This window comes from Haplochromis burtoni, unplaced genomic scaffold (assembly GCF_018398535.1).
Source record: "Haplochromis burtoni strain Fernald_Lab_line unplaced genomic scaffold, NCSU_Asbu1 Contig_85, whole genome shotgun sequence".
In the NCBI taxonomy this organism is placed as follows: domain Eukaryota; kingdom Metazoa; phylum Chordata; class Actinopteri; order Cichliformes; family Cichlidae; genus Haplochromis; species Haplochromis burtoni.
In genome coordinates this window covers 1,507,436-1,534,026 of record NW_024582446.1, presented here as the reverse complement: position 1 = coordinate 1,534,026, position 26,591 = coordinate 1,507,436, and the positions used below count along the sequence as shown (strand labels likewise).

Here is a 26,591-nt window from a genome sequence, read left to right as displayed (position 1 = left end):
AATCGTTGCCTGGCCCATTCTGGCCCTCGGGGCTTATGTTTGACTTTCCTGCGCTAGCCCAAAGCATTAATCAGCTAAGAAACCTATCAGCATATGGATCATAAAAATACAGTGTGGTTTCAGCCCTGATTAAAAATGGGTATTATAATAGTAATCTCATATGTTTTAACTATAGGTGCACATTAGATATGCAGAAAAGTGATAAAATACAGAAGAAAAAGAAATACGACGTAAAGCAGCACACGTCAAAAGCAGATGCATGGATACTGCGTATACTTGGGTAAATACACGTATCCTGGGTACTTTTGAACGCTGGTAACCTGGGTTACTAATATACAGGCTGCTAAAGAGCTGAAAACGTAAGCCAGCCGTCACTCTGCCGGAGCCTCCGCCCCGCCGGTATGTTCACGGGAACTCCCCCCTAAGTTCCCCGGCTCTCTTCTCTCTGCTCATTCTCTCCATGAGCGTTCACACACGCATACACACAATCCCTCTCTGTCACACACACGGAGCCTCTGCGTGTTGAAGCAAACCTCCGTATGCTTTCTCCGCTCTTCCCCGGCTACCCGAAAAGCGGCTGTTCGGTTTCGCAGTCTGCGTCGAGCCTTGTCGTGACAGAGTTTGGAAACGGCTGAAGGAGTTAAGGAGGGGAGACGAAGGTAAGCGATGCGGTCAGAATGAGCGCTTTCCCTTGTCCCTGTTCGGAAAACTTTACCGTGCGATTACCGCCGTCCCCGCTGCATTGTAGGGGTGGTGATGGGGGGTCGCCTGTACCATCAGCTGCGGGGTTTTTCATAACTGGGGCGTGTTTATTGGGGTATTTGTCTTTGCGCGCGCGTAATGGTGCGTGCAAATTCGCACAAGTGCCCTTTCACTTCAGTGGAGGATCCTCCAGTCGTGTGAAAGGAAGTTTGGAGATTGGACGCGCAGATTGTAGCGGATCTTTGAACCTGCCCGCTGCAAACAGCACGGAAGCTGTGAGCGAAACCTTGCGGGAAAGCTGCTGAAGCGCTCAGGTAACTTGACTTTGTGGCGTAAATGAACTTAACGTCTGGATTTAAAAGCAATTCTGTAAGTTATTTTGATCGTATTTATGATGCTCTGGGTACTATAAACTATTTCCCCCACGTTGGGAGTCCAAGAGCCTCACAGAGAACGACTAATTAAAGGATTTATGTAAAATGCCTTTTTTCTGAGTGCACAGTGCATAATTGTTAAATAAATGTTTACTCATATAGCACCTTCCACGCGGAAATACACGCGTGAAACATTTTTAAACCAAAAATTGCTGTTTATTACTATGTGTCTCCAATATGGAAACGACACTCCCATAATGTGTTTGTTTGTGCGCATATATGTTTGTGTGTCCGTGCCACTGCGGCGATATCCTGTCATATCCTGTGAGGTGGGGGTCAGTCACAGGGTCTCTCCCCCGGTATTCTCCTAGAATAGATGTGACACACACACACACATGCACATAAGCACACACACTATGAGAGGCATCTTCTGTTATAATTCCTGCCTTTTCTTTTAGTGATGACCCGTAATGACCTCAGTTCTTAGATTTTTGTGCCCTTTGAAGCCCGCTGTAGCTTACACACCTGAAAGACACTTTATTTTAAAAAACCAACAAATAACACTTTCCCACCTGTGACATTGTCAGAGTGTGTTTTTTCTCATTGATGCTTTGCAGTACATGCGTTATCTCCTTGCATCTACTTCACCATTTGATTTCAGTCCCGGCTATGCACGAGTGTGTAATTGTATTATCTTGTTTTCTAAGTAGTTCTATAGGTGTTTATCAAAATACTGATTCAACTTATTGCTGGAAATGAATAGCTTAGATATAAAAGTCCATTAGTCACAGCAGAAAAGCTTTTATTGTTATATTCCTTATTCCAGGCTTTGAAAATTATTATTTCTTCATCCCTATGAGCACGGAGATGCTCATAGGGATGCATTTCTGAAGGACTGTATAAGCAATCAACACAGTCCAGGGCTTGACATATAGCCTGTCAGTTGTATAGCTATTCCTTTTATTGTAGAGTGGAGAGTGGTAGGAATGAGTCAGAGAGGGGAGCAACAAACCAATTCTTTCTTGTGGCTCCCTGGCCTGTTCACTGGATGTGTCTGTAAGATGATGGATGTAAGAATTTGTGTTTGTGTCTGTTTGTGTGTGTGTGTGTGTGTGTGTGTTAGAGAGAGAAAGAAGGAATGAGAGGATCTTGTCTGCCGTAACTCGAGCCTGGCTGGACACACTGACTCTTTAAAGGCCACAAAGACTGCTCTGCTTGAACTCTTGGGAATGTGGATGTTTGGGTGTGTGTGTGTGTATATGTGTTGCATCACCAGACCTTGTCACATTTTCACATACTTATCTTGTTCTAATCATCAGTGACAGATGTAAAATATTTGTTTTTCATATATATCTTTTTAATTTAAGTTATTGTATTCAGTAAGTAATTGACTCATTAAGAGTCTCGGGGCTTGGCTTTTCAAATGTAAAGATTTCCTGTTTTGTGTGTGTGTTGTGAATGGAAAGGAGGCACTAATTCAGCTTTTCCTTTCTATGCTCAAGCTGATTTCGAAACTCCTTTAATGATTTAGTAAGTTAAGGTGAAGAAACACTAGCTGACCGCAGTAAATTCAAAACAGAACCGCACAGCAATGTTGGACTCATAACGTTTGGCAAAAAAATGTGCAGTATATGCACGAGATTCCTTTTGTGTTCAAATTTAGTTGGCATAACTGTAACTAAGCAGACCGGGAACTAGCAAATTTAGAAAGGACATTGATTTTTTTTTTATTTTAAATATGAATTGTTCTCGTCTGATACTTGATCTGTTTCAGAAAAGAAGAGTCTGACTTTTTGTTAGGGAGTTAAAGTTTATCGATACATTGGCCGATGTACCTTTGAAACATGCATGCACGTTGTTATAGTTATATGTGAGAGAGAAAATTGTGGAGTCATTCTTTTACTTTACAGTAGTTTCTTTGTCATACTAATTAGCAGCTGTACACACTGAGATTGTGCAATAACATAAATTACTTCTAGTGTCTTTTCCTGCATCTTCTTTTGTTGAAAAGGTTCACAAACAGTTTTCATATCAGCATGCATTGGACAGCATATACATCAATACTATATATCTGTGACAGACCAGTGTATTAATTTAGGACTTTGTTGATTTAATAAACAATATTTTTCATTTGTTTCAAATAATTGTTGAGTTCATTTTTAGAGCCAGCACATCAATTTATAACGTATCTCTTGTGTAAGCGTGTGTGTTAGAACACATTTAATAGAATGAATACTATTGAGAGAACAAATAAAATTTGCATGTGCATGTTTTTCTTCTTGTCACCAGTGGGCTGAGCAATGCTTTCCCCTTGTGAAATGTGATGTTAAGTTAGGTCACGGCCTGAATCAATGGGTAAACTTACACTACATGCACAAAAGAACTGGGCCACCTACACATTACACGTACATGAGCTGCTTGGTCTTGAAAACCCGGAGATTTGGAGCTCTGCAGTTGTTGGGTCAGCAGTGATTTAATGACTTTTAGACACTATATGCCACACCACTCACTCTGAACCTGCTCCGCAACTTTACATGGGCTGCCACTTTGTGATTAAGTTGATCAGGCTTCTAATCACTTCCACCTTGTAATACCGCTTATTGTTGATCATAATATCTCGGAGGGAAGAAATTTCATGGACTATTGCAATCTCTTTAGAATGGCCCTTCTTTCACAAATGTTTGTAAAGGCATTTATGATTTTATACAACTGAGGCAATGGGCCTGAAAACACCAACATTGGAAGATTAAGAGGTGTGGTCAAATACTTTTCAAATAGTGTGTCTGAGTCTCAACCCACAGGAGGAGAATTAGTACATTCACACTTAACAGGGGAATAATACTTTATACACAACAGGTACTTTGTAACCGCAGACCCTTTTGAAACCCTGCACTATAACCTGACATGTACCTCCCTAGAAATGTAGCTATATGTTAGCGTCAAAGCCTGCACAGGTATGGCATCAGAGTAAACTGCATTGCAGGCTCTACATATATTCACCACTAGTATAAAGTAAGTGTGAGAGCGTGAGAGAGGCCGGGCAGTTTGGGTTCTTCTCTCTTCACTGATTAGCGACGGTTGTTTCCTTTTATATTAAATGATTCCAAAGTGTTACAGTTCTTGATACTGAGAAGCTGAGATTTCCTGTCCTATTCTATCTTAATCCATCATTTGAAAGTGTACATTTGATGATTATTCAAGTGAATACAGTCCTGGTCCCTTCCTCTTCTTTCCTTTCACCTGCATATTGCAAAGGAGATTGGTTTGTTATTATTCTAACTATTAATTATTTTAACTTCTCTTTAAGTTGATCACCTACTTTGAGTGGAACGGTGGGTGGATAGGCGAGAGAGAGTTTGGAACTGTATTTATGCGATTTCTCACCTCACAGATGTGTGTCTTTTCGCAGCTGCCTGTGTGTGTGGATCTTTGCCCGTGTGTGTGTATGTATTTTTGTGCGCACTACTAAGGGTGTGTGATATTAATCTGGTTTTCGTCCAGTTCTCACATAGGCGTAGAAGGACAGTAAGTGCCTAGCAACAATATCCCCATTGGAGTACTTTGGGAGTGTCCTGATGTAATTTAGTAATGAATGTGGTTGTGGTGGGTTCACACAGACAGATGTAGCTTGGCTCAGTGGGCTGAGTCACAAACTGCAGACTCACACTGTCCTGTTTGATTCTTGTTCATGTTTGGTCTATTTATAGCTGTTTTAGGTATTAAGTACAACATCTCTTGTTACCAAGGCAAAGGCAACAAATAACAGATTAACTCTGAATATAAATCACCTGTGGGAATTTGACAAAGAGAGTTTGATGTGAGCATATGATGTTTATATATGATGCTAATATTCCATATGTCTGAAAAGCCACAAATATAACTACTAATTGTGTGAATTCCTCTACTTTCATTGATTATGTCTGTGCTTTATGAGCGATGCAATTATTATTATTTTTTACAGTACCTTGTTTTTTTTCCATTGTTAGAGAGGATTTTTGAGGAACTCGTCATTATCCAAGCTGAGGATGGAAGGTGCTATTTTTGCAATTTGTTGAAAACTCAGATTTGCGTTTGGGGATTTGCGCTATATAAAAATATGCAACTTTATTTGATTAAACTTGTCTCCGGGGCTAGATTGGATTTTAGGATTATTTATTTTCAGAGGTGTGGGATGTGAGTGGGGTGTTATATTACCTATAAGTGTGTGTGGTTTTTTTTGTTTTGTTTTTTAAACTTTCTTTTCATTTGACTTTTTTAACAATGCATTCAGTGGGAATGTCCATTAAACCTTCATCTGGTGTCATGCGCTGTTCTTGTGCTGTTACTCTAGGGTTATTTTTGCCTCTTTCAGCTCAGGAGGGAGATTTTAGAGCTCTGAGAAACTAACCTTACTAATTTCATCAAGATTTAACTGAATTAGGATTTGGAGGCCTCTGCTGCAAAGTAAGATTGTGGAATTCGAGTAGCTCAAGGCATTTAGTAACCAAAGGTCTAAATAAAGGTGCTCCTGCAGTTTGGGGAAGCCTTTGTATCCTGTGTTTTAAAGAGAAAAAGTAGAAGTGAGGGTCTTTCAGTCTTCTGACTCTGTTTTGACCACTGGTTCTTTAACCCATCCATCCATGCATTCATCCATCCATCCATGGACAGGGTGTGGGGTTTGAGTCAGTTATTCCCAAACCACCCTAGGGATTTATTCTCCAGGTTGCCTCCTGACTGAGGTGAGTCCAACTGGGTGGAGACCCTGGGGGCAGAACCAGGACACGCCTGTTCTTTAATCTGTTTTTTATAACTTTGTGAAAATACAACACGTTAAAGCATATTTTTTTTAAAAAGTAACAGTAACACTGATGGACATAAAAAATGTGTATTGCACATTGCAGTTTTTCACTTTTGTTTCTTCTCATGCAGAATTCTGTAAACCTACATCTCTTTTTAATTAGTGTTTTGTATTGTTAAATAGTGAAATTACTTCCAATAGTAGACACTGTTCTCTTAACAACATGCACTCAGTAAATGCATTTGTTTGGTGACTCTGTGAATGCTAAATCCTCACAAACATGCAAGATGGTATATAATAGGAGTCTAGTTGGTTATGTAACAGGAAAGAAATACAAAAGAAAACTGTGTTTGAACTAACATAGGCACGCAAAAACTTTTTTAAAAACGAGATCCTCATCCAGTGTTCGGCTCTCTGTCAGACAGCTGCTGTGTGCGAATCACAGTTTTTAAGCCATATAAAGAGAAGAAAGAATCCAGTGGCATGAAAATGTTAATCACATTTCATTTTTGGATTACTTTCATGCAAAATTATCAGTTGCATCACATCCACACCCAAACTCTCTGAGTGTTTGTGTCTGGCTTTAAGTCTAGATGAGTGTGTGTGTGAGTGTGTGCGCGCACGTGGTGGGATGGTGAGGGTGTGGTGTGTCTGTAGTCAAGCCAACATTAAACCGAGTACCAGGACACCGACTGCTGTTGGCCTTCTCACATTTATGCTTTCTAATTGATTCTGAGTGTGATTTATGTAGCTCTCTGCACCCACATGCGCTTGCCTGCCCTTGGTTGTGCAAGCACACACACCCACGTGCACACACACTAACACACAAAGCTGTGTAACTCATCATTGTAGCACAAGGCCGTATTGTATTGAGTGTCTTCATGGCCTTTTTTGTGACACATTCATTCACATTTCCCAGAAACATGTGTCTAGTGTGTGTGTGGGTAGGTGGGTGGTCGTCTCATATTCCGTGTAACACTGCCGGCTGCTAAAAATTAAGACATGACAGGGAAAGTGTGAGTGTGATAGTGAGAAGTGGGTGTGGGTGTTTTGGGGAAGCTGCATGTCAATAAGCTGAAGTTACTCAGTTTAGTAACCACAGCCTTTTGCCTTCAGGTGCTCAAGTGCCGCCCAAATAGTTAATTGTTTTTTGGGTTTTTTTTGGAAGGCATACAATTATTTTATGGCTTGATTTCTGAAAGCTAGCAACTCAGAGAAATGAGGAAAGAGAAATCCAGATAGAAGCAACTGAGGAGATTGCAATCAAAGGGGTAAAGGTAGGGTTATACCAGCTACCGGCAGGTTTGTGTTATGGTGTAGTGTTTCCATGACAGTGGTTGTTATAATTAGACAACAGTATAATTACAAAGTTGATAACAATACTCTGTAAACCTTTGTGTGACTAAAAAAAAGTCCTATATGCATGCAACTAGATTTTAACTTGGTCAATCTTGCGATACACATGGTGATATGCATTATTTACCTGTTTCTTATGACTGTTCAAACGGGGAACAACAATAAAAACAAAAACATAATTAGCATGTGGTTGTCAAAATAAGGCCAAACAGAAGAGTTCTAAAATTGAAAACAACAGCGTTAGGAATAGAGCACAGCCACAATGGAGTGATTCATACACAAGCGAGTGGGAGGTGGACTGTGCCCAGTGGCCTCTCCTAGCTACCTTTAACCACTGAGAGATCCACCCTGGGAAAAAGGAAGCAGGACAAAATAAAAAGAGGTTGAGGGAGAGAGGATGAAGATTAGTGAGAAAGTGATGAAGATCCTGACACGGTAATTCAGAGATCTCCCACAATCACTCTACAGCCCCATTGACTGGCTCCATTGTAGCTGCAGTAAAGCACGCTCGTGCTCATTGGCTGGTTGGATCTGAATGTCGCTGCTTCTCATCTGTGAACTCTGGAATTTGTGTGTGCGTTTGTGTGCGTTTGTGTGTGATGAGTTAATGGCTATCCATTGAGTGGTTGATTGTGTCCTGTTGTCCACACTGGAGCTCTTTGTCCAGACTCTACGCACTGTCACACATACGTGCATTTACACGCACATCTGAATACAAACCAGGCATTCCTCCAGTGGCAGGGCACTTGCCAAGCGAGAAAGTAAAAGAGAGACTAACAGGACCATTCATAGTCATGGTGGTGTGGTTCTTCTTGGCCCTAGTTCCAGACATGAATGGGTTTGAGGCTAAAAATATTTTATTGCAGCTTTTTATGCTTGTTTTGATTCTCCTGCTCTTTTCATTACCTCTCCTCTTTTAGGTTCTCTCACAGTGGAAACAATTGAAGCCTGTGCTGCATTAAGGTGCATTTATGAGAATTGTTTTGAGTTTATAGAGTGGTTGCACTCATTCAAGGTGTAAATTTGTTGAAATAACAGTCTTGGAAGGTAAACAAGACAGAGCAGGAAAAGACTGTCAAAATGTCATGAGGCACATCCGCGTCCGTGACATCATGAGGAGACTTTGTGCACCTTTGCCCCTTCATTCAGTGCGATGGCTTGGCCTGCGATACCCTGAGCTGTAAAGCAGACAGGCTGACTAAGTGACAGAGGCAAAGGGGTGTTTAACTGGTCAGTGTGGGTAGACCATGCGTCTCACTGGCTACCACAGATGGACAAAGACAAGAGGGAAAAAATGGGGAAATGGCGAGTTAGAAAGAGAAGCACAGAGACGTTAAGGAAAGGCTGCCAGAAAAACTCACAGGGTGAGGGAATTGGAAAGACAGAAATGTGGGTAAATAATTCGATCCACCATTGTGAATTTGCTTCCCCACTAAAATACCACCAGGGAACTAGGGGGAGAGATTATTTCAGGCTCTTGTTTATTATGCCAGCCTGTGTCTCGGGACAGAGTTAAGGTCCTGCAAGCTGTAAGTACATTAACATGCAAGTTTGGAAGAGTAGAAGGGGAGGAGGAGAAGGGTGGCAGTCTTTCTGAGGAAGAGACGACTCAAATGCACCAGTACCCGCTCTTGTTTTTTCCCCTCAGTTTAATCTAAATCCATTCAAGAAGCTTTATTGGCAAGATAAGATCGCTCTGACATTGCCAAGGCTTAAGTGCACCTCTCCCTCTTTCTAGTTGTACGGAGGCGGAAGTAGGTTGGTGCTGAGAGAGGAATGACAGCCTTTATCCCGGTCAGTAAACACAAGCCAAGGGAGTCCCTATATTGTTTATAGTGTGTCTCTAACTCTCCACTCCCGTACATAGACACTTAGGACGCCAGCACAGTCACTCAGTCAGAGACACACACAGTAAATATAGATATCCAGGCCTGCGTACACACACAAATACGAGGTCGCATATACAGTAGGAGCGCATAGATAGACATGTACAGGCACACACACTTTGAGGTTGTGGTTGGATGAAGCAGGGGTATGTGTTTTAGTGTACGTGTGTGTGTGGTGGATTTTTGGCAGCCTGTATACGGTAAACTGGTCAAATCCCAGCACATTCAAGCTTCTTTCCTGCCTGCCAGTCTGACCACTAGTGGCTTTAAGAGTGTGTGTGTGTGTGTGTGTGTGTGTGTGTGTGTGTGTGTGTGTGTGTGTGTGTGTGTGAGTGAGTGAAACGGCTTCATAACAAAGTAATCTTTAGCAAACATTAGATAAACTCATGTAGATCTGCTGATTTTATGGCATTTAGAGAATATTTTACGTGACTTGATTTGCAGCAGCTGCGTTTCTGTGAGGAAAGGGTAAACCTTCATTTCTAGACAGCGCTTGCATAATTTCCATCTGCTGGAATTTTTGCGTATATATAATTCAACTATAGCATCATGTTTTCCGTCTTATTTCACAATACAAAAAAGCTACTAGTGACTAAGGCTCCAAAATCCTCATTTATGTAAGCCGTATGTCACATTTGTTGCTTAAAGTGTACCACTCATTTCCTGGCCTTTCTATGCCCGCTATCTACTCTGACCACCTCTTTGCAACTTCAGCACTTAATTTTCTTCCTTTCTGTCTCACTTCTCACACTTCTGTCTTCCCTGTCGTTTTCACTGCTCTTATTGTCCTCTGAGCAACCAACTGACTCTTAACCAAATCATTTTCCCACCTTCATAAAACCCTGTAGCTATTTTAATTTGACTGATTGACTCTTATACAGTATGTTGTACAAAATGGTTTGTTTGCTACTAACAGAACTGTGTTGCCACAGCATTTCTGCTCCATGAGGTAGAAGGTTATTACCTCTGTGGCTCATTTTTCTTGGCTGGGGTTCCCGGGGAGAAGTTTTTAAGGTTGGGTGGCTGTAGCTGTTGCTGTGGGTACATAACTACAAGTGAGCTGGTTTTAGAAAAGCAGGGGAAGACTGGGTGAGCAGAGTAAACAGCCATAAAGTAAACAGGTCAAGATGCCCTTGAGCTACTCGTTGAACTTGAACAACCCTTGTGGAGTTGCTTCTTTGCCAGCAGCGGAGGACTCAGTACTTGCATCAATGTGAAGCAGAGCTGCAGCAGAAGCACGAGAGATCATTCTGTCATCCAAAACAAATATGGTTCTAAAGTTTCTTTTAATACAACAAGTAAAGCGGCAAAGTCGCAGCAGACTCTCGAGGACATAAAATGTGACTTCGCTGTTACTTTGATCATTGGATTTTCCTTGTGAGTGTGCGTACGTGGTTGGAGGGAGGGGGGCATCTGTATAATAGTGCTATGACTGTCAGAGCTACATCCTTGTGGTTTCCATGGCTACAGACAGTGCTGGATCCCCACTGTGAGACAGACTTGCACAGACACCAGACAGATGAGAGCAACTTCAACTGATAGTTAGAGCTGTGTCGTGCTGAGAGCTGAGACCCACAAAATCCTCAAATCCTTTTTTTGTTTTCCGTCTTCCTCTTTCTTTCTAATGTATTGGAAAGCCATCAGAAGCGCTTCCCCGACTCTGTTAAGCAGAACTACAATTTGGATAAAATCTTACCAGTGGTGGGAAATATTTTTCAGACTTTAAGTGGATTCATTTTAAAAATTAGATGGGTTTGGTGTGATGGGTAGCGCGGTAAGGCTCCGTTTTGCAAAAGCCCTGAAATTTCTTGTGATTTTTGCCTTTCAGACTATTAAAAAAAACAAACTCTGAGATGGGTCACACCTGTCGTTGCTTGCTTCTGTAAGTGTGCCTGGAAATGTGCCCTGGAGTTTCTTTGATTCTCAAACCTTTTTGCCTGAAATAATGAGTGACATTTACTGACAATAAAACACAATCTCAGCTTTTTTCTGTCCTTTTTACATTCAGGAAGCCTGTTTATTCGCTGGAGTCCATCTGTTGGGAATGAGGCATTTTAGCCTTACGGTCTACTTAAAATTCTCTTGGCAGCTGGATGATAGCTTGTCGCTCCCATTTTTCTAGTTGGTTTACTGGTCTTGAAGCAGACTTAACAGATAAAAGGAAAGAGGACACACAAGTTTAACTGATTTCGACTCGTTTTATATGAGTAACCATGTCTGCTATGCCCTTTGCTCTCTCACTCTTTCGCTCTCATTCTGTCTGTTTCCCCCCCCTTTCTGTGCTTCCTCCTGCTTTTTTATTCTGTCTCCCACATCTCCATCATCTGTTTTCTGACTGAACACTGTTAGTCCATTTTTAAAAAAAAAAATTCACCCCATATCTTCTTCCTTTTGACTTCTCATCTGTCTAGGCACAATCCCCTTAGGGAGATAAACAGCAGAGACCTTACAGTCACTGTCTTTGATCAAAGCTGAATAATGGTATGTGTGTATGTCTATACAATATTTGTCCATGTACAGTAGGGGATGTAAGAACTGCTGCACATACCTGCACCCATTCTCTTAATGCTGGTGTAAATATCTCCATGCTTTCACTTTTTTTTCTCTAAGAACTCTCAGTTTATAATTTCTGTGTGTGTGCGTGTGTGTGTGTGTGTGTGCGTGTGTGCGCGTGCACCACACCTGGGAGAACCAAGATGTGGTAGTTTGATATCACTGGCGCTCTTTCATCAGTGAGGTGATTCTCCTGCTATGTGTTTGAACTGCAGTGAATCAAAGCTTGTTGTACATCTGCAGCTGTGGCTGTATCACCTGCACACTCAACGTACAGCCTGTACAATCTTTCTTTGCTGCCCATCTTTCTTTCATTTTTTTTGATTTCTTTGTAGCTTCATTGGCTTTGTTCTTTGTTTTTTTTTTTTTTCTTTTTAGGACGCATGATGTGGAAGCCAAATTCAAGCAGATCACCCTTTTATCTGTAGTCAGCCATTGTCACTCTTTGCACAGTTAACAGTACAGCTTGTAATATATCCAGTCCCAGCTGCAATGTGCAACAGAGAGTTTTGCAAACTCCCTCTTTGCTTAGTGTTTGCTTGCTGACTCATAGGGGAGGCATATTAACACAAAGGGAAGATTTTGTATCCACGTCTGTTATTTGGAAGATAACCACTGGAGCTGTCTAACTGAGCTTTTTCCACACAAGACCTGACTTTATCAGTTTCTCACATCATTGTCAAGGAATTTTGGCCCACTCGTTTTTACAGCACTGCTTCATTCCTTACAGTGGGCATTCGTTTATGCACGGCTCTCTTAAGGTCCCATTACATTTCAGTCAGGCTGAGGTCTGGACTTTGACTGGGCTGTTGCAACACCTTAATTATTTTCTTTTTCAGCCAATCTTTTGTAGATTTCCTGGCCTGTTATGACCCGGTTGGGACAAGGCTTTTAAGCTGTCAGACAGATGCCTTCACATTTTATTCTAGAATACTTTGGTTTACAGAGAAATTCATGATTGACTCAATGACTGCAAGATGCTCAAGTACCGTGGCTGCAAAACAAACAGTCAGTTGTTGATTGGTATGAGGTTTTTATGCCGATATGCGGCGTTTGGTTTTCACCAAACATGGCACTGTGCATCATCTCTATTTTAGTGGTCATCTGTTCCTTCCAATCAAACCATAATTATTCAAGCTTTTTCTGTATGCACTGTCATTAGCTTTTACATTTAACATGTGAACTCAGGCCTGTAGAGTCTAAGATGTAGTTCTTGATCAGTTTCTTTGAGCATTGCGTAGACTGACCTTGGCGTAAACTTCCTGTGACTCCTGGGAAGATTGTGACATTGTGTTAACACACACCTGAATGCTTCAGACCAGCAAAACGCCAAATCTGTATTGCTGATGATGTTTTTCTGGATCCCACTTACCCTTTTAATTCCTGTAGAAGCAGCTGAGGTGTAGAGAAGCATATGAAAACTTTCTTTTTCACATGTTGATAATTAATTTATATGTGCTCACAATATTCACGGAGCATGAAGGTTTCAGCAGTAATATACACTAAGTATTTTCTCTGTTGTTATCAACCCTTCAGTATATCACCTGGTATTAAATACTAATCCAAAGTGAGGGCTCTAATTTACCCTAATTTAAATACTTCTGCCACATTTTGTGGCACTAAAAGCTTGCTGTCCCTCGCAGCTGTTTGTAGCCATTAATAAAGGGAATTACTGGCATTTACAGAGGCTTTTAATGTTGGACAAATGTGCGCACTGATCCTTTAGGAACAATAGACCTATTTCACAGCATGAAATTATAGGTAAAGACAGATGTGGCTAATCACATTAGCAAGGTTTTGTACCTAAATGGAACAGATCCTACATTAATGTCATTAGTAACACCTGCGTTTACCAATTTTTCATGCCAGCATGGCTGCAGCGAAATAGTTCTTTAAGGCTAGCAAAGGTTTTGTGTTTGTGGTTAATTAGCAACAGCTTCTTGATTGAAAACATCTAGATTTAGTTTTAGCCGTACTTGTTTTATGCAATAGTGTGCACATAAAATGGCTCTGTTTTTGATCAGTCATGTTTAGTGCCTTTTAGTTTAGTGCACATACCCACTGCGGTAATTTGTAAAGCTAGATTGCAAAAGTATGTTTATAAGTCACAGAGAGTGTGGCATGCATACATACTAAACATTAAAATGACCTACAATTAGAATAATAATACAACCCCATGTACTGGCTTTGCCAGTCTCTACTTTCTCATTGCAACCTGATTAAAGACTGAGTTCTGAAGCGTTCATCTCAGAAACACTGAAGTGCATGTTGACTACATTGATGTGGCCCATGTGTGTAATTACTCTGCAATTTCGTCATGGTAACGTTGTGATTAAGCAGTGATATATGGGTTTATTTGTAGCAACATTGTATAGAGTTTCACAATAGAAACCAACACAATCTAGTGACAGTATGCGTGGGCAGAGTGCTCATGGGAACCAGAGTGGCTTTTAACATTCATTTCCTCAGGGAGGGCTTGGATTGCGTCGTTGTTGTTGTTGATAAACTCATTCCCATAGTTCAAGGCCAAAACACACAAATACACAAAGAAAGAAAGTTCCTACTTTCCCTCGGATGCACTGTACTCATACAAGACGACTCATCATAATGTAAACTGTAAAGATGCTTAAAAATTGTTTCGGCGTTTAAAATTCAGGCTCCTTCACATAATTCGTACAGTTAGTGTTCACATGCCCTGGAGTTCAGACAGTGTATGTTTAAGCACACGCATGCATATATGAATACAGCCAAACAAATGAAAGCTGAACTTTATTGTTAGGGGTCGGAGCGAAGAAACAGTCGAAACAGAAGATACAGCCTTCTCATTTTCCGGCTCGTCTCCATCAACTTTCAGATCATCATTTCAGTTGAAAAGGGAATTTCTTTTGCTCTGCAGGTTGAAGGTGTTTTCTCAGTGTTGTATGTTGAATTTTTGTAAGATCACTCAAAACTATCTGGGTGAATTTGTATGTGTTTCTAATCCTTAGGAGTATAAATGTGTGTGACTGGGTGAATGAGGCAAGTTGCGAAAGTGCTTTGAGTACTCGGAGTAGAAAAGAGCTATATAAGAACCAGTGCATTTACCACTTACAAGGAAAATTAATTAAGCATTCAGCATTTTTATGCATTATTACTATTTACAAAGCCCAGAGGCAACATTAAAACTGCAGCCTAACTAGTCAAACCCACTGGAGTCTGTACACAAGTTGTCTGGGGGGCCCAGCGGTGTCTGGCACTAGGATGTAGCATATCTTTCATCAGACTTTCTCCAGCACATCCAGGATCCTCGATCAGATTGGGATCTGTGGAGCCTTGAGGCCAGGTTAATGCCTTTGGCAGACTTGCTACCTGCTACCTTGCATGCCAATACATAGTCCTCGATTCACAGCAATACACTTCAACCCCACATCCAATTTTCAAAAGACAGGTGAACAATAACTGCAGAGGCAGACTGTTTTTATATTTAATGTGCGTGTCTTTGATGCTGTGAAATCATCAGAGTGGATTTTAATGGTGAAAAAAAACCTACAAGCTAGAGATCAATTTTGCATGCAGTGCTGAGGACACAGAGCAGCTAAAACTTGCCGTAGTCATTGTTGCTGGTTGAGAAAATCATCGATGGATAAACTTACAACAAGAGCAGTTATTAGTTTCAATCCTGATTTGTGTACCCAGCTGTGTAACACGTCGTGAATATGATGTAAACTAGAAAATAAACAAGATGAACAAGAAAATCTTCTTATTTTTCCTTTGTTTTTTAAATAATTGAAGAAGAGAATTGACAGTCTGTGCAATGGGGAAAATCCATTGTAGCTCTTTGTTTCTGTTGCATGTCTAGAAGAATGGGAATCGAACTGTATATTTTCTGGCTTGCATGGGTTTGAAGGGGCAAAGGAGGTGAGGATAAAAGTTGAGTGTTAAGATTCCCCCTCTGGCAAGGCAAGCTGTTAAGAACTAGAGACCATGACACTGAGTGTAGGTATCCAAGATATCCATCATTTAAGCTGCATCAGTGGAATGCAGACCACTTTACCCCCAGGCATCACAGCTTTTATATATATATATATATATAGGCTGAGCACTTGAGGATGCCAACGCTGCCCTCTGGATGCCCTCCTTTTCCTCAGCCTCCTATGGATGTGACATAAACTTAGAGCATATTAATCACACCCTAGCGCACTGTCAGACTCTTTTCTCATAAGTCATGTTATAGTGGCTTGCACACAAAGTCTTCTGTCTTTGTTGTTGTCTGTCTCTGGGAATCCAAAACCTTTCCTTTTTAGTCAAGATGAATGATTATAGATTGCCTCTGTTTAGCCAGTGGGTTCTCTTTTCATCCCTTCTAATTTTGCAATCTTTAGAGGTAAAGAAAAATAAACTTTCTTTCTTTCTTTCTTTCTTTCTTTCTTTCTTTCTTTCTTTCTTTCTGAAGGGATATATGAATACATTAGGAACTGAGTAGCTATGACAAAAAGAACTGCATGTGTCGTTTTTTTCCCCCTCAAAATGTCAGAGTACCTCTCCTTTCCTTTCCGTTTCTCTAAGCATGATGGACTTCCTCTATTTCGCAGTTGGAATATCTCTCTTTTTGCTAAAACCCAGTCTTAATCCCAAACAGTGCAGTGTGTCATAGGGAGAAAGAGCTGAAATGATGGGAAGCTTTTATAGACTGAAACGAATGACTGATGCTTTTGAAATGAGCCAGTATTTCCTAAAAGAAGATGAAATCTTTGGACTTAACTTGACACAAAGGCCCAAGGCCTTTTTGAATAGATCACTTTAACTAGAAGTTCCCCTCTTGACTTTATAATGAGGCTTTTTGGAAAGCTTCTCTGTAGTTGCAAAGTGAGGGGTGGAGACTGAGCGAGAATCGAAGCCAGTTTCCCAGAGGTTTACTGACTCCTGACTTCAAAGGCTAAAACAGTCACACTGTAACTGTTGCTCAAAGAGCCAAATCCTGAGGGACCAGAAGTGTGCGTTTGTGACTATACATTTCCAGTAGTGAGAAATTACACCTCAAGACTGTTAATGTATAAGGGAAAATGTGTAGAGTGTATACCTTTGTTTCCTGTTTACATGAATTTGAATACAAAGAAATATATATAAAACTTGTCATTCTGCCTGATTAATTTGCTTTTTTATACTTCTAAAACTCAGAAGTAGACACAACTTCAGCTGCGAGGTCGAGTCTTCTCCTCGATTTCAAGTGTTCAAAATTCATTTTCAAACTCCTTATTATATTTATTTGTAAATATTCACGCTCTTTTCAGTACTTGCAGCTTTGGTCTATGAACTTGTGCGGGCGGTTTATGTGGGGTTTGCAGACCTCTCTTGCAACAAACTGTGCAAGTGTAGGTGTCAGTGTGTGCTTGTGCCTTTCGTACAGTCCGCTGCTTTGTCTGCGTGTGCTTGCATACGTGTAACAGCAAACAGATGTGAAGCATGCACTTGGAAGACTTGGCAGTATACTCACAGGATGACTGTGTGTCTGCCTCCAGTGTCTGTCTGGAGCTTAGGAACACTGACTGGAAATTTCGGAATCATAGTTCTCACTGCCTGTTCATGTTATATGGAAAGGTAACACGGACTCATTTACATTTATAGCATTTACTGGCAGCTAATATTTTGGGAAAGACAGGCATACGCCTACTTGACATATTGCATTTACTGCCTTCTCAACTTTTATGGGAATATGCGCACACACTTGCACATGTTGAAGCATTGAGGCATAAACCAACAACACGTCTTTGTAGTAGTGCACGAGGAGAGGACTTGACTTAGCTGTTAGAAACATTTGCTACTTGTGTGTGCTGCACTACTCCAGATAAGGGAGAGTTAACAAGTCTTTAGTGTGGTTAGTCGTTCTCTGACCTACCTTACGCAGTAGCTGCACACTGCAGAGCACGTCATTCCTCATAGTGATTCCAAATAGTGACACTTACTTCATACTCTTTGAGGTTTATATTTCAGTCCTTCTTTTTGTAGATTTTATTGCCAATTAAAAGCAATAGAGTCGTCAAATAATGTTAAGAATTTAATGGTAAAATCTATTGATTTAATTCATAAATAATTGGTACAATAGTGCAATAAAGTACTGCACGTGCAACCTCTGGTGTTACACGTTACATATTCACATTTTAGTCTGTGGTTGGTTAATCATCAGAGTTTTAAGTTTCACAGAGACTGGAAGGCTTCTTCCTTTGGGGAATGTGAGGTCTCTATATATAATTTAATCTTAGTGTCCTAGTTGCTGGAAGATCGGTCAAGGAGATCATTAAAATGATTAGGATTCATCCGTTGTCTATGATTATCCACAGCCCTGCTGAAAGACTCTTGGATGGATAGGATGGACCAGCACTGACAGTTCAGCCGGGGATTCAAGTGTGTTACGCCAGTAAATGCTAATGTAGCCTCTAGCTGCTCCCTCAAGCGAGGGGCTACAGAGGTCTGGTAAGCTCACACCTTTCTCCATACCCAGTCTAATTCTAAATTCAATTAAAAATCCTGTCTGTCACTTTCAGAGCTGTACATGCTGGTGCTACATTTTACTGCATGTTACCTAGTTACTACAGCTCTATTGTGGTACAGTGCTCTGAGAAAGGTTTGCAGGGGGTTTAACTTTATAGACTTGAAAATAGAGTTGGTGAGCTTTTGAAGTCGTTAACTCACTCCTTCTTCACTTAAAAGAATCAGCTCAAGAGAAGCTAATTTACATGTATGTATATATTTTTTGCATTAGCTTTCTGTCTGCAGTTTAATGTTATTTTCATCTCTTATGGGTTTTTTGTCTAAAAAGATCTGCAAATCAACTTTTTATCTGAGCTCCCTAAGCTCATGACTTGACACAGTCGCTTGCTGATGTTCCACCGAGGCTATTCTATAATTGACATCACTGTTGGCAGGCAATGTGACTGTGTGCATGACTGTGTTGCTGGGCTGTTGGTCAGCGTGTAAGTATGATGAATTGTGACAGTAGTCACTGTGATGATACAGGCTTTAAGCCAGTTAGAGCCATAGTAACAGGACAGCGTTCCCACTTTGCCTTTGAACTACTGCTATGCTGCTATAATGAGGGAATTTTCTTTTCGGAGCCTAACCCAAGGGAGGTTGTCTGTGTGTGTGCATGTGAGTCACACATGCTGTAGCCATTGTCTTTATGTCTTGCTGGCCCATAACCAGAGGCTTTCTTGTTTTCTTCAGCCTCCAGGTGACAGTAAGAAACAGGAAGTGTGTGTGAGTGTGTGTGAGTTGCCCTTGATGCTGAACTTTTCTCATGTACAGAGTAGTCTCACATGAAATGACCTCAACTTTGTGAGCCTTTGCCTGCAGGACTGGGTAGCCTGTCAAAAAATTGTGTTTGTGAACACTTGTATGTCCGTGCGTGTGTGTATGTGTGCCTGAGGACAGCAGAGGCAGGTAGCGTCCCTCCTTAGCTCTATTTTAAGTCCTGGTTTGACATTGTTGAGGTGTAATAAGCCATACTCAAGTCAGCTCATGTAGTAAATCTTTGCTTATTGTGCAGCCATATTACAACTAGATATGCACTTGCATGCACACACATGCACAAACCTACGCACACATGCGTGCGCTCGTACACACACACACACACACACACACACACACACACACACACACACACACACACACACACACTAGTGATACACATAAATGCAGTCTGCAGCTATATTAGGAAGACAGGAAAAATAGCGCTCTCAGCCTCTCCTTTTCTTATGTTTACTCTGAATCTTTGGTGTGACCAACCCAGTTTTCTAAACTGGTTGGACAAACAAGCTCATTGTGTGTTATTATATTATCTTTGTGTGTTTTCTTTGTGTGGGTGGGTGGGTGGGTGTTGGGGTTTTATTCTCTGTTTCTATTCTGCTTCAACCTTCTTGCTTTGAGGCACAGTTTTGCCTCTTTTTTACTTATTTGTTTACTCACCTGTAAGAAAAATCACAGTACTTATAACATAAATTTTCCTTGAAAGTAAAGAAATGTTTATGTAACGTTGAGGAAATGATCTAATGAAAAGCAAAAACGTGATAGGTGCTTATATTTTGCAATTTCTGCTGATAATTGCCAAAGATTGCAAATAAAAGTGGCAAAAATTATTTTTTAATCTTCATTTTGAATGAATGTGCAGTATACGTCCCTCTATGTGTTTCTCTCTGCATAAATGAAAGTACAGTTAATATGTCCAGTCAGTTTTCACCGTCGAAAATGGGGATCTATGTATAAAAATGGAAGCTATTTGTAAACAGTTTTTGTAAAACCCCCTGAATTACAGCTTAAAGTCTGCATTTCAATCACATCTTGATTGTTTAATGTAAAACCCACTGTGGTGGCGTCTATGCCCAGCATGATTCAAACTGAGTTGTATATTTATACCGTGGCAAATGCAATGTACAGTAAAGGAGGAGCTGCTTCTGAAGTCTAGACCTAAACCCTGAGCTTTGCCTCAGCAGCTCAACCACATGCTCAGATAAAGCCATATTCCAGCCAGCATGTGTTCCACTTGGCAGCCACTGAGGGTTCAGGGGTAAGTGAATGAAAAGCCCTGCTGCTGGTGTGCGGCTTCCAAGCAGATGAAATAAAATATCAAGTAAGGCCCCAGAAAAACATGAAGGAAGAGTGGACAGAAATGGAAAGATACTTTAGATTTTTAAGTTGTCTTTAAGGACTTTAAAGGATAGATAACACTAAAGAGAGGTTTATATGACAAGTAAAGGAGCGAAAAGGAAGTGGAGGTAGTAAGCAGGAGCTGGGAAGAAAAAGGGAACATTTTTATGTAGCTGTGAATGACGATTTTGAAAATTTATATGGATTTAAATGCATAAACATGGCCTTGTTTTTGCTTGATGCACTTACGTACAGAAAAACTCACAAACATGCGCTCTTGAGATGAAAAGGCATTCGGAGGGGTCACATACACAAACATGACTCCGAGAATAGACTCTAAACACTAGGGAAGAAAATAACCTGGTAACAGCGGATGTGGCGTGCATGTGTGTGTGTGGCTGTGTGTGAGACAGAGGCAGATTTGGAATTTTTTGTGTGTGTTTGTGCCAAAACATTTATTTTTAGGGTTAATTCCTTATAAAAGAGCAGTTCAGTTGCTTTGGTCCTACTTTCATCTCCAGCTGTAATGAATCCTGTAAGCTGTTTAATATCTGTTAATTCCTCATGTAGTGTCTTTATTGCTCCCACTACATGCACTAATTTCTTTTTTCTGTCTGTTGAGGTTTTGCACAACCGCTGGTTTAATAGAAAGGAGGGAGAAGGGTTGAGAGAGAGGTGAAGAGAGTCCAGTTTTATAGTCTCGCTTGTGTGTCGGGTTGTAAATACCCCCCTCCCTCCTAACAGGCTTAAAGTGACAGCTTGCCACTTGGTGCTAGATTCTGGTTGTGCTGAAAATGTGATGTGGAAAAACAGCTGGACATTACATCTTTGTGGAGGATTTACTGTAAGTCTGAAGATTTTTTTTTTTTATTAATCCAAAGAACAGCAATCCCTTTAGCTAATAGGTCAGTTTATTAATGACTCTTATGTAGAGCGGTTAGTCAGGGTCCTACCGGCTGACATAATCCACTAAAGGATAAATTAGAGGATCATTTATATAATTTATACCACATTTGCCTTCCAAGTATGCATCATGGAAATCTTGATTATAGGTTTGGTAAAGTATTGTGAGGTGTGTTTAAAAAGGAAACCTTAGCCATCCTGTCCAAGCCAAAGACTCATTTGAGTTTTCATCTTGGGCTCATAGTATTTGGAAGGCTTCACAGTAAGATACCAAATTCCCTTCAGACATAAAATTATACATTTTTAGAAAATTAGACTACATCATAATTTTTTATTTGTGTATTTAATTATTAATGTGTCTGATGGTTCTTTCTACAGAGTTGGTCACTTACTAAATGGTGAATAACTTTAAACAAACGAAACAATGCCTATACAGAATAATAAAAATGGGAGAATCGGGCCAGGATGCTGTTCGAGGTGCTCCTTTCTCACATGTAGCGCAGTGCGGGAGAAAGTCCACATCCAATGCGATCTCACCATTGGGAATACTCTGTTTGATTTAAGAGAGGGCATTAGCTGGCTAGCACAGGAGACATATTGGCCACTCGCTCAATGTGAATTCACTAGACAGTTCCCATGAGCACAATCGGGCATTGTAGAGGCTTTTTACTCTAGAGCTAACATAGCAAAGGGTTGCAATGCATGCATGAAAACGGTTTTAGTTGTAGTCATACTTTAACTAATGGCAGTCATCAGTTTTGGCTCAAATCGACTTGTTGAAATGTTGGTCTTGCCGAATGGTTGACGAACATGGGTTGTACCACTAAGTCCTGATTTAGATGTGGGGTTTTCAGTGTGTGCGTATTGGTGTGCATGTAGCGAGATGAGGAGGGGTGAGTCACCGGTGGTTCGGAACACGATGACTCCTCGCTGACTCGTGACGTCGGGGTTGTGGCGACAGGGGTTTGCGGTTAGAAACCCTAATCTGCTCCTCATATGACCCTCTGATGGACAGGGACAGCAGTCAACACACACATACACACACACATAAGCGCACATACCTACACACATAGACAACCCTCAGACTAGTTGGTCTAGCTCTGGCTCTTCAGTCTAAACATGCACTTATATGGATTTCTGTTAAAATCTGGAGATCTCTACTCTTTCTCTCATTATAAACACAGTCGTGCTGCCTGCATGTATCGACCTAGATGAGCGCACAAATGTCTCAAAGACATTATGTTTGGACATCCAGAAGATGTCTTGAGGAAAGTGAGAACAAATTGTTTTGTTTTGTTTTTTTAATTATTTTTATGTCTGCCTGTGAAATTATATATACTTTACACCACTGATTCTATGCCTTTAAGATCCTTTTTTTGAGTCTATACTATATTTCCATGAAAGTCATAATGACAGATGTGAACTCTGTACATCCGTAAGACTTTTTAAAGAGATTTGCAATTAACATTTAATATTTTGTGATTTTTAAAAAGCCGTGGGGTGAGCTTTAAAATGAATGTGAAAACATAACATTTTTATTTCATTCTCTAATAAATCCACATTTGTTAAAAGCCAACTGATTTCAGTGAATTAGAACATCTAACACTATTGATAGTATGTTACTACTAAGTTTTAGGTGAATATAAAAGAGAAGACACTTATGTAAAGGGGGAAAAATAAATAAAAAATGAAAGGTGGTTTTATGTGGTTTGTAGCTTTTGCCTTTTGTTCACTGAATAATGGCGAAAATGATTGGAAATCAAATACCTGGCAGGATTTGAAAGTCTGCTTTTGCCTCTCCCTCACTTTCTCCTCTCTCAAGTCTGATTCACACTCACTAATGTGTGTGCTTATGTACAAACATGTCATTTCAGAAGCGCTAAAGGCACACCTCTCCACAACACCTATCACTGTAAGTCTATACTCAGCAATGGGTCATGCTGACCTCGTCACAATTAGCCAGTTTGCAGTTTAAGCTTTGGACTCTCATATGATGGTTTTGAGCTGTGTGTGCCTGCTGTGGCTTATTTGGAGAGATTTGGTCATTGTGTCGTTGTTGAATGATATTTGTTATTGTAGAAACACTCTGGTATTTGGGGAATGTCTGAGTTCAGATGTTTCTTGAACAAGAAATTTATATCCAACCAGCGTTGGGTCTGGGAATGGGCTTGGGACTGGCTCCATGATGTGTAGTTTTGGACTGCTCCAAATATATATGAACACTCAGCTCCTCTTAATGACTGGCTATTTTTGTAGTTGTCTAGCTTTGATAATGCTTTACTGCATAGTAACACAGTCTCCATCAAGGTCAGCTAAAGCCTCTGTAAGCAAATAAAGATTGTTTGAGGCCAGTTAACTGTTCATAACAACTTCCTGAACACAGAATATTCATGCTGGATATCCTTGAGCTAGTACAAGAGTACTGAGTTTAACTACAAAACATTTAAACATTGATACTGAATTTGTAAACTTGATATATTTGGTATATATAAGCCTATTCTTTGGACCATTTGGGCTCTAAAAAGTTAAAAAGTTGCAAACTGAAATAACTAAATATGTTCACTAAGTGTTTCTTAACAAATTTTAATGACACATAATAACCTGAAAAACTGCAGTGCAAATGCATTGGGTTTTCTAATTTTACATTAAGCTTACTTTTTTGTATTATTGAGGAGTATATCAATAATCAATGACAAGAGGAACCTGGGCGATTCTGGCGTTACGTTCACTGGCAACGTTTCAAAGCTTTACAAAGGAAAGAAGGAAAAAAGGGACGCAGAGACAAAAGGAAAAAGGAGAAAAAGCAATAACAGTGATCCAGCTGTGTGTGAGATTGTAATAAACAAACTACTTCACTTCGATGCTGTTTTCCCACTTTACACTGACACTCCTACACAGATGGAATGAATTTGGTTTGAGAAGTCGCTTCATGTGTAAGGAATAAGCCAGAGATACATTACAGTGTGTTGTGTATTACTGTATTATTATTATTAGTAATAAGGGTAAAATGTGCAGTTTGGTTAGGATATATTCATGTTTTAAGTAAGTGATTTTAAGTCCTGTTGCTCCAAATGCAAAACATTTTCCTTTTCATATAATTCCTTTGGTTTGTGTGTGATTGATGTTTGTGTTCAGCTGCCAGATTTCTTGTTGGAAGTAGGTGGTGTAAGCTAGTTGCCGTTGGGTCTTGGGCTGCAGGTGGTAGCAGGAATAAACTGACGACTAGTGAAATCCAGGTCAGCTGTCTTGGCACATTACATTACATTTATTTATGTGTCCTTTGTCTTTTTATCCAGTGCGTGTGTGTGTGTGTGTGTGTGTGTGTGCATGCCTAATGTCTGATTTATGTGACTCCTTGTGCATTAGCAAAATCCAGCCAAAAGTGTGACATCACTACAAATGTGTTTGTTAAATAAGTGGCTATACAAGGACTGGGTCATTATGGGTTGCAGGCAAGGCATAATGGACAGGTGCGTGCGCGTGTGTGTGTGTGTGGTGGTCTATGTGCATCTATGCATGGATGTATTTGTTTGTTTGCATCTATTTTACACAGGTATATTTGACTGTGTTTGTTGGTATCTGCAGTTTTTGGTGTTTTGAAGCTGATGCCAGCTTTCATCATCTTCTCATGTGGGCTACAGTGTTGAATATTTACAGCTTGTTTTTTCTGCCCTCTGCAGTGGAACAGTAAGGTGTTCTTGTGTGTGTTTGTGTGAGAGAGAGATCAAGACTGTGTGTCTTAGCCTTATAAGGTCAAGCTGTTTTAACCAGGAAACATGTAAGGATAAGAGAAGATGTGAGTCACCGTTTTCCTTCATCTGCTCAGAAGCACAAAAACATCCTCTCCTCTGCCCTCAACACCTTCCCTAAGGGGCTATACAGTGCGTGTGTGTGTGTGCGTGCGTGTGTGTGTGTGTGTCCGCGTGTCCTGGGATCCTAGTCGTTTCTGTTTTGTTCCTAATGAGGCGTCAAGCTATTCACATATCACCCTTTCATGAGAGATGTGAAAAGGGCCGGGGCAACAGCCGGTGCAGCACTGGAAGAGTCGGTGGAAGACTGGAGTGGAGTGAACTTTGCAGTACTGTTGGACTTGATTGAGTATTTATCTCCTTAGTTGTATATGGTGGATTGATCAGAAAAAAATAGTTACGTTTCAAATAATGTTATTCAGAAAATTTATTTATTATTTAATGAATATTAGAATAACTAATGTCTTAAGTAAAATCAGATTGTATGACTCTGTGTACCTATGTGCGTGCTTCTATAAGGAACTGGCCAAAATCTTGTCTTTAGTGGTCTCAGACAATCAGCAATGACTCTGCAGAGAAAACTATCCAACCCTTACATGTTCATTAAATCTTATTTAATCTGCATTAACTATACAAACATGCTTCACAAAAGAAAGATGTTGGAGTACATACTGCCATGATATTATTCAAACCTATGAGTCAGCTGGTTATTGAACAACTAATATTTGCTATTTCAAGCTCATGCCAGGACTTAAAGCTGTGCGTCTATGGTAAGAACACCAAGTAAGACCCTCTCGCAGCCGTCCATTCTCTTACCTGCTTATCCCATTCAGGGTGGTAAGGGGTGGCTGGAGCCTATCCCAGCTCTTGAGTGTGGGTTTATTCTGTGCCTTTACCTTACAATATAAAGTGATTTTAGGCAGCTGTTGGCATCCAACAAATCCAGACATCCCTTCAGTTGATCCATCTACTGTTCACTGAAACTTAACCAGAAATGGTCTCAGTGTAGGGGTGGCTACCAAAAAGAAAGGGAAATGGGGAGAAAAGGTGGAATTACACAAGAACTGACTGAAAATAAGTGGCAACAGGTCTTATGGAGTGGAAGAGAGTGAGAAATTCTTTTGTTTGAATCATTAATATTTACAGAGGAGGTTAGGAGAGAGGTAAAACAGCGAGTGCATGCAGCCATCTGTAAAACACCGTGGAGGCTCTGTCACGTCTGCACGCCAATGGTGTGGAAGATCTTGTCAAAGTTGGTGGAATTGTAAATGCAGAAACATATCATCAGATTTTAATCCAGCATGCAAAACCATCTGGAAAGCATCTGATTGGCAGTGGATTCATTTTTCAGCATGAGTTATCGCAAACACACTGCTAATGAGGTAAAAGCATACCTTGATAGAAAACAGTGGAGAACAAAAAGAGCCCCGAACTCAACATTACTGAAGGAATCGACTGTAATCTTAATATAGAACAGAACAAAAGACAGCCAACATCCATAGAAGAAATTTTCTTCAAGATGCCTGGAGAACTATTTTTGAAAACTATGTGAAGCAATTACTTGGAAAAAGTAAAGAAATGAGGGGTGGCTCAAGTTTTGCACAGTAGTATACTCTGCAACGATCTACTTTTTTTCTTAGTCTTGCTCCTTGTCTACACAATCAAACATTAT

At 40.4% G+C, this 26,591-nt stretch overlaps 1 protein-coding gene across 3 annotated transcripts in view; it reads left to right on the top strand.

Annotated features, from left to right (window-relative positions):
- Nucleotides 1-382: 382 nt before the first annotated feature.
- Nucleotides 383-26,591, top strand: part of ppp2r3a (protein phosphatase 2, regulatory subunit B'', alpha) — a 60,689-nt gene continuing 34,480 nt past the window's right edge. Inside the window, exons 1-2 of one of the 3 annotated variants that reach the window (XM_042222388.1) lie at nt 383-659; nt 17,966-18,098. The gene's annotated coding sequence lies outside the window, so the exon portion shown is untranslated. Of the gene's footprint in view, nt 1,017-17,965; nt 18,099-26,591 lie in introns of all 3 variants that reach the window. The other 2 variants (XM_005926048.3, XM_042222387.1) reach the window with 2 other exon arrangements.